Below are 12586 nucleotides of genomic sequence, written 5' to 3'. Positions count from 1 at the left end.
TTCACTGCATTTGAGAAAATGATATTAGCACCTGGATAAGTTTTGATTTGAAACACTCGGAGATAACATATTTAAAGAAAAGAATATTAAAACTACATTTATAGAAGATGGGTTCTATGCTCCCAGGGAGTGGATTTGTAAGTCATTATAGATTATTCCATGAAAACAGTGGCTTAACATACAGTTTTAGCTTAAAAAAAAGTCAAGAATGTGGCAATAAAACAGGTAATACTGCAACCACTGTATAAAGTGGCTTCTGCCTTGATCACTCTACAAAAGCTGCTTTCTCCAAAGGACTCCCAAATCACCTAACCCAAACACTGTTTGGGAGTATTTAGGGGTCACTGTATTTTTCAACATTTTTTGTTGAAAACCCTTCCTCAGCTTCTTTGGTACTGTACTCTACTGCTTTCCCCACCACAGGTCTAATTGTTTTTCCTTTAGACTTCTCTTAACAAAGAATAAGGTAGATATTTTCCAAAGTTCTGTCTTAGCCATATTTTCTACTTTCACCAATATTCAAAGTTTCAGCTGTCTCGCTCTCTCTCCTAAGCTATATTTATCTTTAGGCTGAATCTCTCCCAAACTCTTATCAATCTGTAACTATATCCTATACATAATCACATGGATATCCTCTCTGCATTTCAAATCCAATCCATCCTAAACTTTATTTCCCCTCCCAAAAATCAGTTTCTGCTACTCTCTTTCTATTCCTGGTAGCAGTCCTATCTGTACTCCCATGCTTAAATTAAAAACCTACCTTTGATTTCCTTTTCAACACCCCCACTTCTTCCTTCCCTCTTATGATCCCCCTACAGTCCAAGAACAAGGTCAGTATGTTGCCAAATCCTACAGATTAGTAATTTGGTTCAAGTGACAGGACAGGATATGTATTCTCTGAGAAACTAAATTTGCAATCACTAAATACATGCAGACACACAAACACAAGCTGAAGGGTAGTGGCTATCAAGTGTATCTTAAACTATATCCAGTCAGGGTATAACCTTCATCATGTCTGTCATGGTGGTACCATTTACATCACGTCTCTCACAGTGGTCTCATGGTGGTCCCATCCAGAACAACTCACTCTTATTTGCTAAAGTCCCTTAAACCAATCTTTCCCACACTTACCTCCTCTTTTCCCCTTTTATATCACCTGTTCAAAATTTTCCAGAGGCCCATTTGCCTTTAACAAGGAGGAAATAAGTCAATTCACCCAGACATTCAAGGCTCTTACATTTGGCTTTTCTAGGTTTCCCATTTTACCTTTATGTACATGCCATCCAACTGGCAAAAAGGGATCTATTCACTTTCTCGACGTTTGTTCTCCCCCCCCCCCCCCCCCCCCCCCGTGTAGACTTCCTTGATATTCCTACCTGGGATTTAAAACCTCCCTCACTTCTTAATGAAGTTTGTCCCTCTTTCCTGCTTGGAGTTTTCATTCTATTATCATATTGCGACTCTGACACTGTCTAACTTGTTGACTTGCACAATGTAGTTCTAGTATTTATCAAAAAAATAAAGGAAGAGAAAATATATTACTTTATCTTTAAACATAATATTTTTCCAGTAAAATTACTGAAGACAGTTCAGGTTCTAAAAAGAAAGGAAACATAGCTAAAGAAAGAGTACAAACACTCTCATAGGTGGGCCAGTAAGGTTTAGAATTTCAATATACACGAATTTTAAAAGTACATAAGTCTATGAAGCCCATGGTTGTTAAGGTTAGAATGTACACATATTCAACTAGGAACCAAATTGCTATAAAAAGATCACAAATACCTAACATATACATGCTAACTGACCAAGCAGCTTTTGGAAGGAACCAGGGTATTTTCACAGATGATTATCCACATTTAGATGTATTAATTACAGAGATATTCAGAATAAATATGTATGTTAATTATAGATATATTTGAAATCAATATACCTACTGGTATCAGAAAAAAGACCAAGTTTTATTTGTTCATGCTCATGTGCATGAAAATTATTAGAAAGTAGGTACTTTCGTTGAGTTGGCATTTTCTGCAGAAGTAGAAAAATATTTTCCTCTCTTGGATCAATTAATTATGAAATGCTAAGCCAGGGACCTAAAAATGAAGGGAAATTTTGCTTTTCTAATTTATGAATAAACTAGGAGAATCAGCTCATGACTGAATTAACTAAAATTTTTAAAAATTTTATAGCAATCAGGTTAAGATAATCAATTTATGAAAATGGCTGACATATTTTAAAAGTCATTAAGGATTCATAATACACTTCCTTGTTTTGTTATGATAATTATAGTCTTGGAAGAAAATTATGTAAATTATAAAAATTTACTGTTATACTTACATAATTTATTTAAGGTAAAAATTTTGTTAATACCAAGAGTATAAAGTAATAATAGTCCTAAAATAACTATAATCCATTGAATGATCGATGACTTATCTCTTAATATTTTTATAACCTGGAGCTTTGATTGGGCTTTAATAAAATTGCAAAATTAATTGGGGGAAGTTTAAAAATCAAACTTCTATCACATATGATCATGTAGAAAATATTTTAAAGTATCTAACAATATAAAGAACAAACATTATTCTCACCTAATGATTTAAACCAAGTCCACCCTGTATTCAAAAAAGACTTCCAAAATGTAAAAAGGTGTGCATGTGGAAGCTAGACATTTTCCTTGTTGTGAATGGGGACCAAAAAAATGCTTGAAATTCAATTACAAGGAACAGTTAAGAAGCAAAAAAAGTCAAACTACACTTCTGATTTACTGTCTCTTTTGAGAACGAGCATATTTTCTTCACAGTACCTGCCAAGTGCTGGACTGGCACTGCATCCTCCAGCACTTTTAACTCTCAATCATCAGTACTCACCCCATTTCACAGACCAATCTAGATAACTTTCCAACACTGCAATCACAGTAAAAGCCAAGTCGGGTATAGTCTTGAGCCATCGGACTCCACAGCCCGTGTTTCTAAGACATAAAGCTACAGCTCAAACAAACCAAAGTGACACATTTAAATCCATCTTCCATAGGAAAACCTTTAAGTTTTTGCCTATCCGTACTAATCTCCAGGAAGCACCTGAGTAGTTATGTAGTTAACAATCTAGAGGCAGGGATAAGAATGTTTGTAAGCATTATGAAGTAAAACTTCTGGAATACTTTTTCCCAGGCATGTTATAAACTCTAGTGTGTGAAGAATCTTATTACAATAGAAATAATTCATAAAAAATCCTATGACTGTGGTGATTAAAACATATAAAGAGAGGCAAAACTGGAACACTTTTACCATCCACAAGATACATTAAAATAGAGATTTATCTTATGTTCTCTAAAAAGTGAGACTTCTCAGTGAACAATAAAGAATGGGAAAACCCAACACTTTAACAGAAACAACAAAACTATCATTCCTTCAAGTGTTCACATTACCAAATGAATTGAAAGGTGGGCCATCTGCTTCATCAAACCGCAGGACAGCAGGACAAAACCAATGCTATAGCGAGAGAGGGCTTTGGTATTTCACAAGAGATTATCCATAGCTACTAATTTCAAACTTCACTGTCATCTTTTATACTATAATGTACTTAACAGGAAGACCTGGTAACTCTAACAATGTTGAAAACATAGTAGGTGTTCAAAATGATAGTAAGGACACGGTGGTTCAGAGTTTCGTGTATGTGTCCATGCAGGTGGCGCCTGGACGGATAGAAGGGCATACGCTGCTCTGCACATGGACACACCTCACATTCTGTAGGTCTTGATGTCTCTCTAATCTGGCAATTCTTCATTGGAATTAGTGTGGCAAAACGGAGAATGTTTAGGACAATGTCCATCAGATAAATCGTAGCTTTCGATTATTTAGGTCTTGTTCAGAAGCCAGTTTCCTCCCCATCTGGCTGGCTCTCTCAAGAAACTTGGGTACTGTAAGTGACTAATGGTAATGTTAGTGCCTTAAAACATTACCTGAAGTGGAACACTTCTGCCATGAAGAGACACTTGGCAATAAATGGTCTTACAGTAAATGTGAAGGAACACTGAAACAGTTATATAATCCAACTGCTTTTTAAGAAAAGTAATATAACCAAGGCAGAGGCAGAACAATTGCAAGCTAAACTAAGCAAGTTGTAAAAAGTTTGAATAAAACTAAAATACAATATTCTTATTCATCATCTTCACAGATTAATTCAAATACAGAAATGCCCTAAAAATACCACCACCACTCTGCCCTACAAGAATAAAACACCTCAACATGGACTTTAGCCTATCTTTTTGGTACATATTAATGGAATCCAGGTACCATACAACATCTCCTTAAGCCCAGCTGGACCAATCTGCCTACCTTAAATCTCAGGACATGCACATGAACTCCACTCAGAAAGCCACTGACGGTTAGAGAAGTACTTGGCAAAGATCTTAATAAACGCTTGCTGACTCAATGCATACTATAAATGAGTCAATAGGCACCCAGAAAATTTTGGGTGCTCATTTTAAGTTCTTCAGCCCTTTAACACTTATTGATTATAGGACTAACTACCAACTTAAAGGCACAGAGAGACTTTTATGTTTGAAGAACGGCTGCTTTCCTTCATTCAGACTGGGAAAAATAATTATTTGCAGGTAGGCCAGGGCATGCTTATTAACACCAAGTTCAATGGCATACAGGATCAATGAAACTTGAACTCTGGTAATATTAATTTACCAAATGTTTATTTACTAAGCAACTTCCACATGCCAGATACTGTTTTCAGGTTTTGGGGATGCAGCCATAAACGAAACAGACTCTCTAGGGTAAAATTAAGTCCTTTAGCATATTGAGGAAGATTATATGAAGAAACTATATGCATATATTCATACATACTTACTACTTATATTTATATGTCTTTGCTCAGATATCCAGTAAATGCAGTACATATTTTATACTAAATGCACAGAAATACTGAGAGCTATCTTATGTGAAATTTGACACCATTAGATCCATTTATTTTCCTAGGGAAATGCACTTTTGTATACAGAGATCAAAGGGGATACCAATGTCAGTATAAAAATACTTAATTTATCCCCCTTTCAGGGAAATATTAATGCATGGAGTAAAGTCATGCCAGAATTTACTTATGCTGCCCTTAACTAGTAAATATTATAACTAGTAGATGTTACTGTTCAGATGAAATACATTGCTAAAATTTATTATAAACAAAGCTTTTTAGTTTGAGTCATTCCTGTAAATAGTTTTATACTGAAACTGAAATCAAAAGTAGCTAAAAGTTACAATACCCTTTAACCAATTAAACTAACATCCACAAAATTAGATCACTGCTCAAAAGCGCATCCTTTAGTCTGTAAACACGTAAGGTGAGGTAATAAATTTTACAAGCCAATTTAAAATTATGTTTACAGAAAGGCATTTAAAGTCTCCCAAGTTTGTTTCCTTTTGATTACATTTTGTTTTAGACAAGCATCAAATCATCAGAAACTGAAATTATTCAACTGACATATAGGTACACTTACACAAGATTCAAAGATAAAACTAAGAAAGTTAGGTTGAGCCTACATTAGTATTCAACAAGTAAATGCACGATTTACCTGTCACTTATCCCAAACATCCACCAACTTACTTTACCTACTAGAAAAGTTTGCCACTCTAAAGTAGAAAGAAGAAAAAAAGAAGAAAGAAAGAAAGAAAGAAAGAAAGAAAGAAAGAAAGAAAGAAAGAGAAAATAAAAAAATAAAGTAGAAAGAAGTACTACACAGATGGTCAGTGAATTGTATTTAGACTATTACTTGAGAAATGCTAGCAACCGTTACCTGACTTACAAGCTGTTATCAGAGGAATGCAGGAAAAGGAGGAGGGAGGAAAAAAGGGATAAAGAAGGGAGTGAGGGAAGCAGGAAAATACACAGGTAGATGTAACAGATTTGGGAGTCCTTGACCTCTCTACTGGCATTATTTCTAATAGATAATCTTTTCTTTCAGTTTATCAAAATCTCAGGTACAGTTGATCCTTAAATAATATGGGTTTGAATTGCACACAGATTTTGGGGGGGATAAATACAGTAGAGCACTGTATATGTATTTTCTCTTCCAAATGATTTTCTTAATAACATTTTCCTTTCCCCAGCTTACTTCATTATGCAAATATAGTATAGAATACATATAAAATATGTTATAGGCAAAGCTTAGTAGTCTATTAGCAACCAAATTTTTGTGGAGTCAAAGGGTTCCACACAAAAGGGTTGCTCCTAATGCCAACATTGTTCAGGGGATAACTCTATATGCCATTTCCCTGTTTGAATTCAAAACTGATTCATAAAGTAAAAGAAAACTGCCTTAAAAAAATATGAATTGGCTTGATTATAGTAAACAGAAACAGATATAACCCAAAAGAGTAATTGAGTTATTTTTCAACCTAATTTTCAAATACATTCTATTCCTAGAACCAATGAGTACACATGGAAATCAATTTTTCAATGATGTAATTCCTCCATTATACAAATCACTCTGATTTTCAGTTCTTAGACTTGATTCTTTCACTTCAAAGAAACTCATTTCCATGCAGTACTTCAAAGTGTACGAAATATGAATTCAGTAATTTCAAATGCCTCCCACCCCAATGATCCAAAGTTTTTAGAATTTTAGACTGTAATAAATGAGGTTTTCTTGTTTACAAATTCACCAAAAGTATTTTTTAACTTTCACTTTACTCTCGGGTACAAAAAAAAAACCACAACTATTTCTGTTAAGAACTGCATTAGTAGCCCACCAATTCATAGGCTGAAGCCCTACAGGCCGAATTGTCTGTACTTGGGAGACAGGCCCTAAAAGTAGGTAAAGGTTAAGTAAGGTCATAGGGTGGGACTGTTATCCAATAAAACTGGTATCCTTTAAAGAAGGGGAAGTGACACTGGAGCTCACTCTTTCCACATACAGAGAAAAGGCCCTGTGAGTACACAGAAAGAAGGTGGCCATCTACAAGCCAAGAAAGGGAGACCTCCCCAGAAACAGAATTTGCCTGCACCCTGATCATGGACTTTAGACCCCAGAATTGTGAGAAAATAAATACCTATTGTTTGAGCCACCCAGTCTGTGGCATTTTGTTATGGCTGGCCAAGCAGACCATGTAGTCTCTAAAACCGAAGAGCTTACATTTTTTTAGGTAGTTTTACTCTACTGATAATCCAGATGAATGAGTAACTGACAGTTACAAAGATGGCCCGTTTATTTATTTATTTTTTTAAAATTTATTCATGAGACACACAAAGAGATCCAGAGGCAGAGACACAGGCAGAGGGAGAAGCAGGCTCCATGCAGGGAGCCCCATATGGGGCTCAATCCCGGAACTCCAGGATCATGCGCTGGGCCGAAGGCAGACGCCAAACGGCTGAGCCACCCACGGATCCCCTGGCCTGTTTATAAGGAGAAGAATTTGAAACAATTTCAAGAATAATTTACTCCCCCAAATTATTTTACTTACATGTTTTTTGAAATTAAACAAATGAAACAGTCATTTAAGAAACAGCACACAGCGTTGACTCTTAAGAGAGATGGACTATGTTGTGCCTGATTCTGAGAACATGAGGGGAAAATGTCAACAGAGAAGGGTTTTGAGGCAGTCTAAATAATTTAACCCTCATTGGAAAATAGTACCATAAAAATCTTGATAGAAATGTTGTTTCTTTTTAAACCAAATAGCATTTGCTCTACATGGTGAGGAAAATTTCAGGGGCGCCAGAGTGGTTCAGTTGGTTAAGCGTGTGCCTTTAACTCAGGTCATGATCCCAGGGTCCTGGGATGAAGACTCACATTGGGCTTCCTGCTAGGCAGGGAGTCTGCTTCTCCCTTTGCCTCTCCCCCTGCCTATGTGCACACACTTTCTCGCTCTCTTAAATAAATAAAATCTTTTACCAAAGAGAGGAAAAGAAAATTTCAGTGGTACTATCCCCACATCTTGTACCTCACTTTATCAAATTTGATTTGATACCGATCTCATTAATATTCAGAGTGAAGAACATATGTCTACATTTGGCAGTTATTCTGTCCTTAAAACTCCTATATTTTCAGTGGCAAGAAGTGAATTATTAGATCATAGAGTGGCTAATATATCTGTAGGATTCACCCTTTCTTTCTGTGTTAAGAATGAAGCCACTCTGTATTTTCAGTAGAACTGTAGAAGAATACATTAGATTCTTAAGCATTCAGGCAATATATTAATACCTTTGGAGGTGTGTGTCTGGGTTTATATATAAATACACAAACATATTTCACACATACATACACCGTCACATGTCTATAAAAGGTATTTTATAGTGCGTTCAAGATTCCTGACCTCTCACCAGTTTTCTTTTTTTAGTACCATTTCTTGAGTGCTTCCTATATGCCAGGTGCTACATCGGGCACTTGACATATTTCATTTAATTCTCACAGTCCCATGAGGTAGAGATCATTATCCCATATTAAGATGAGAAAACAAAATTTCAGAGAGGTTAAATAACTGCCTAAATTCTTTCAATTAAAAAGCACCAGAACTAGGATTTATGCTAAAGTTTTTCTGAATCCACAGATTCAGCCCCCCCCCCCCCAATCTTAAGGAACTATAAACTATCAAACAAAGCATCGTTTGCATACTCCTACATTTTTAAATCATCTTAATCCACATAGGTCTGGTAGTAATATCTTATAATACCTGTGGGATTACTCAAACCAATATTGGCTAAGGAGTTCAGTGTGCCTACTCATTTTCTAGACGACTATGGAAACAATGCATAGCTCCTGTATAATGGTTATGATCTCAGTTGGAGGACCTTAGAAAACTCCTGGAATACAACTGTTAACCTTTCTACAGAGTCTGCATTCTTTCTAGGATGGTTCTTAAAACTGATCGTAAGTAAAAGCATTCGACTACTACTGCCTGGTAAAATTATTGTATTACTCCTGGATCAAGCAACTGACTCTTGCTTGGGTTCAGGTCATGATCTCAGGGGTCATGAGATCAAGCCCCCCATCACACTGGGCACAGGAACCTGCTTAAGATTCTCCCTCTCCCTCTCTGCCCCTGCTCAAAAAAACAAAAAACAAAAACAAAAATTATCTACATCACAATAATGTAAGTCTACTATATACACTAGAACCCTTTATACTCCATGATGGGAAAAGTTCTAACATTTGAAATATGAAGAAACTCTTGAACTGTGCAAATTCCTCAGTCCTTAAAACTTGTCACAGATAGGGCATCATAGCTCAATGAGTTCTATATAACAAAAATGAAAGGATTCGTGGTCAAATAATTTTACACGTTAAAGAGATTCACTGGAAATTATGAATGGACTTCTTGGAAGCTTAATATACGACATGCACTCTGTCTCTCTAGAAGAGCCATAGGTGGGATGCAGATATTATAGTTAAAATATGAACTGTGCCTCCTGATCAGACTTTCCCTACCCCATCCCCTTAAAAGGCCACTCCTATCCTGTGACATAGCAGTTGACCATGCGACATGCTTTGGCTAGTAAAATGAGAGGTAATGACATGTGTTACTTCCGACCAACAATTTTAAGAGTCACATTTCTACCACATTCCTTTTATCCTTCCACCTTGAAAGAGTTATGCATCCCAGAGAGGTTGCTCCTTTAGCTTTGGTCCAGGAACGAAGACAACATTGAGCACAGCAGCAGTAGATTCATCAAGATGAACAAGAGTGAGAAATGAAGTTTTACTGTTATAAACCACTAAGATTTGGGAACTCTGGATAATGAAACATAACTTTGCCTAAGCTGAATGATATAACCATGTTTCCTAGATTTACTGGACCCTGGAATCCTTTGGCCATGCATGTAACATCTTCCAGGATTTGCTTCCTAAATTACTCCTGGTTTCACATGACATCTTTTCTATTCTATTTCTTAATACTGTATTTAAGATGATCATAAATGTAAGCTAGAAGTATACAGTGTCATCTTAAGCTTCTTAAATTTTATCAGCAATTTGAATTTGTATTAATTTTTACAGTCAATAAAAAATATTTTATTGAAATAATCTGACATTCAGAAATCATTGATCACATGACCACTTAGGTAAAGACTGCCATACTAATGCTGATTAACAATTCGGTTTTCTGAACAGATCAGATAAAGTGTCCAGTTTTACTTTCTATAGATGTATTCATATTCAGCAAATTTAGAATACTGCTACAAATTTAATTTTCTTTAAACCTCACTACATTCAACTCCCTTTTGGATTAACAATTGAGAACATATTTGAAATTCCAGTATCAATATTCAACTATTCTGTAGTCTATTCTGCTGACCCAATAAAACCAAAATCAACTGTATGATAACTGGCACTCAATCCAGAATTTGTATTTGAAACTTAATTGTGCCTTAAAGGATAGCACAGAAAGGAGGATAAATGATTAACTACATCTCAGTCTTCTCACTGGTATTAAAATTTTGTTGGTGTTTAAATATCCTAGGAAATACACATTCAAGCTAAATTGTATATATTTTACTATCTATTTAGATAATGACATTCAGAAGAATGGCTCAGAGGCCTTTTATTTATACTCGTATGATAAAAGCAGTATTCAGTCATATATATACTTACTAAAACACGAAGGTAGCCATAGATATTTTAGACAGATTTGAAAAGCTAACAAATCAAAATACTTAAAGACAGGAAAGATTTAAGAAAAACTTTCAATTACTCAAAAAATTAAAGAATGTTTATGTTCTGCAAACTGCAACTAAACAATATTTATTATCTTTGTTCATTTTAATTTACTTCAAATTCCTGTCTTTAAATCACCAGTTCACCATCAAGTGTTCAGACATCAATAAAGCAATCATACATTTTATTACCAGATTGAGATAATTCAGCATTTAAGTAATAATTATTAAAATTAATCTTAAAATACTATTGCCATATCTTAAAACCATTAAAAACTTTTCTCCCAGAAACAGCTTTGAAAATAACTTATGTACAAGGGGACAGAGTTATAGTAATCTGAGTTTCAGAGTCTGATATAATTTGTCACATATATATTTTACCACCTCAACTTTTTCTTCACTGGGTGGTTCATATTCAAAACAGTTTCATAACACTGCTATACCTTCCTCTATTATTTTTAACAGATTAAAACAAACACCTCATAATGCTTTGATACTGGCTCACTTTTCAATCAAAGCCAAAGGCAGTACAAACAAAAATAGTTTATGAGGAAGAGATCGATTTAATATTTATTTAGGTATGTAACCTCTACGTATTCAAGACTTAAATAAATTGACTTCTCACCAACAGCAGCAGATTACTGTGGAGAAACAAATCAGATTTTGAAATAGTTAATTTTTAAAAATTCAAGATATTAACGGAAAATTTTACTTACTTGATGATGGAGATTAAAACATCACTTAAAAAAATAGTAAAAAATTCACAAACAAAACAAAACAAACCACCACACAAAATTATCACACTTCCCTGATCAATATGGAAAGTGAATGCATCAGATGGGAAAGAGTTGAGACCAACTCTGACAGCACATAGTTCTTGACTGCTTCACTGCTTCTAGGTAAGTAAGATGCACCTGCAGTACTGCTCTTACCGATCAAGTCAAGACTGTCCATTGTGATTTTAATGGAACATCAGAATTTCCAGCTTCTGTGATGCAGCAGGATTCTGTGAAAGACCCAGAGCAAAGTGGTTAAATAGTGAGCCAAGAAGGGCTTTCAAACAAAGCTGACACTGTCCTTTGGCAAAATTATATGCCCCCAAAATGAATAATAGCCAAATAATCACAACTAGGCAAATTATTAAAAATCTCTATGCTAAAACCATTTAGAGAAAGTGGCCCTAAGTGTTTATTGTCAACTTTAATTAACAAAAAGACAGTCATTAACATCATTCAATGGGAATTCTGAATTTAGAGTTACAAAGATTTACAGGCAATCATTTCTCAGGTTTTAAGCTAAAATTACAGGCAAATTCTCTGAAAAAACAGGATGTTAAACTGACATCCTAACTAGATTCAACCCAACCCAACCAGATAACTGTGCTTCAGATATTAATATCATGTAATTTATCTTTTAAGTGTTTTAAGGATCATGAGTGAAGTAATACTTTTTTTTTTTTAAAGGTGAGTAGGGGGAGACATCCACAGAAAAAAAATGTTACCAAAAAAATTACTTTCTAGGCGAAAGTGATGAAGTAAATATAGGAAAGAGGATCAAAATCAGCAAAAGGTTGTCCACAAAAATTAAATGGAACATTTTACATTAATTATACTGCAAATATGGACATATGCCTGAACTGTGTCACTTTTAAGAATAAGTTATTTCAGTTTCTGTGTGAGATACATTTGTTTAGTTTCTCGAATGCTTCAATGATCATACTAAATTCACACTCAACCAAGAGAGACAATTTCCTACCCCACTTCAGATTATGATATTTCTTTACAATCAGCAGGCTCTAACACACCCTACTGGATGTGAAACCGGATATCACCTACTGGCTTACAGCTCTATCAATATTATTAGTCATCTTCTGGCATAACTGAAGTTTTTTTTTCCCTAATCAGCCACCATGACATGGAAGAACTTACATTAAATATAA

The 12586-nt window shown here is 35.0% G+C and overlaps 1 protein-coding gene across 11 annotated transcripts in view; it reads right to left on the bottom strand.

The window, feature by feature from the left end:
- BBX (BBX high mobility group box domain containing) overlaps positions 1 to 12586 on the bottom strand; it is a 267943-nt gene that overhangs the window by 147873 nt on the left and 107484 nt on the right. For all 11 annotated transcript variants that reach the window (XM_025990005.2, XM_025990009.2, XM_025990010.2 and 8 more), the window contains exon 3: positions 11580 to 11653. The gene's annotated coding sequence lies outside the window, so the exon portion shown is untranslated. The remainder of the gene's footprint in view (positions 1 to 11579; positions 11654 to 12586) is intronic.

The sequence above is a fragment of the Vulpes vulpes genome, chromosome 1, assembly GCF_048418805.1.
Source record: "Vulpes vulpes isolate BD-2025 chromosome 1, VulVul3, whole genome shotgun sequence".
Lineage (NCBI taxonomy): Eukaryota > Metazoa > Chordata > Mammalia > Carnivora > Canidae > Vulpes > Vulpes vulpes.
The sequence above is the reverse complement of the archived record's forward strand: the minus strand, read 5'-3'. Positions and strand labels throughout refer to the sequence as shown.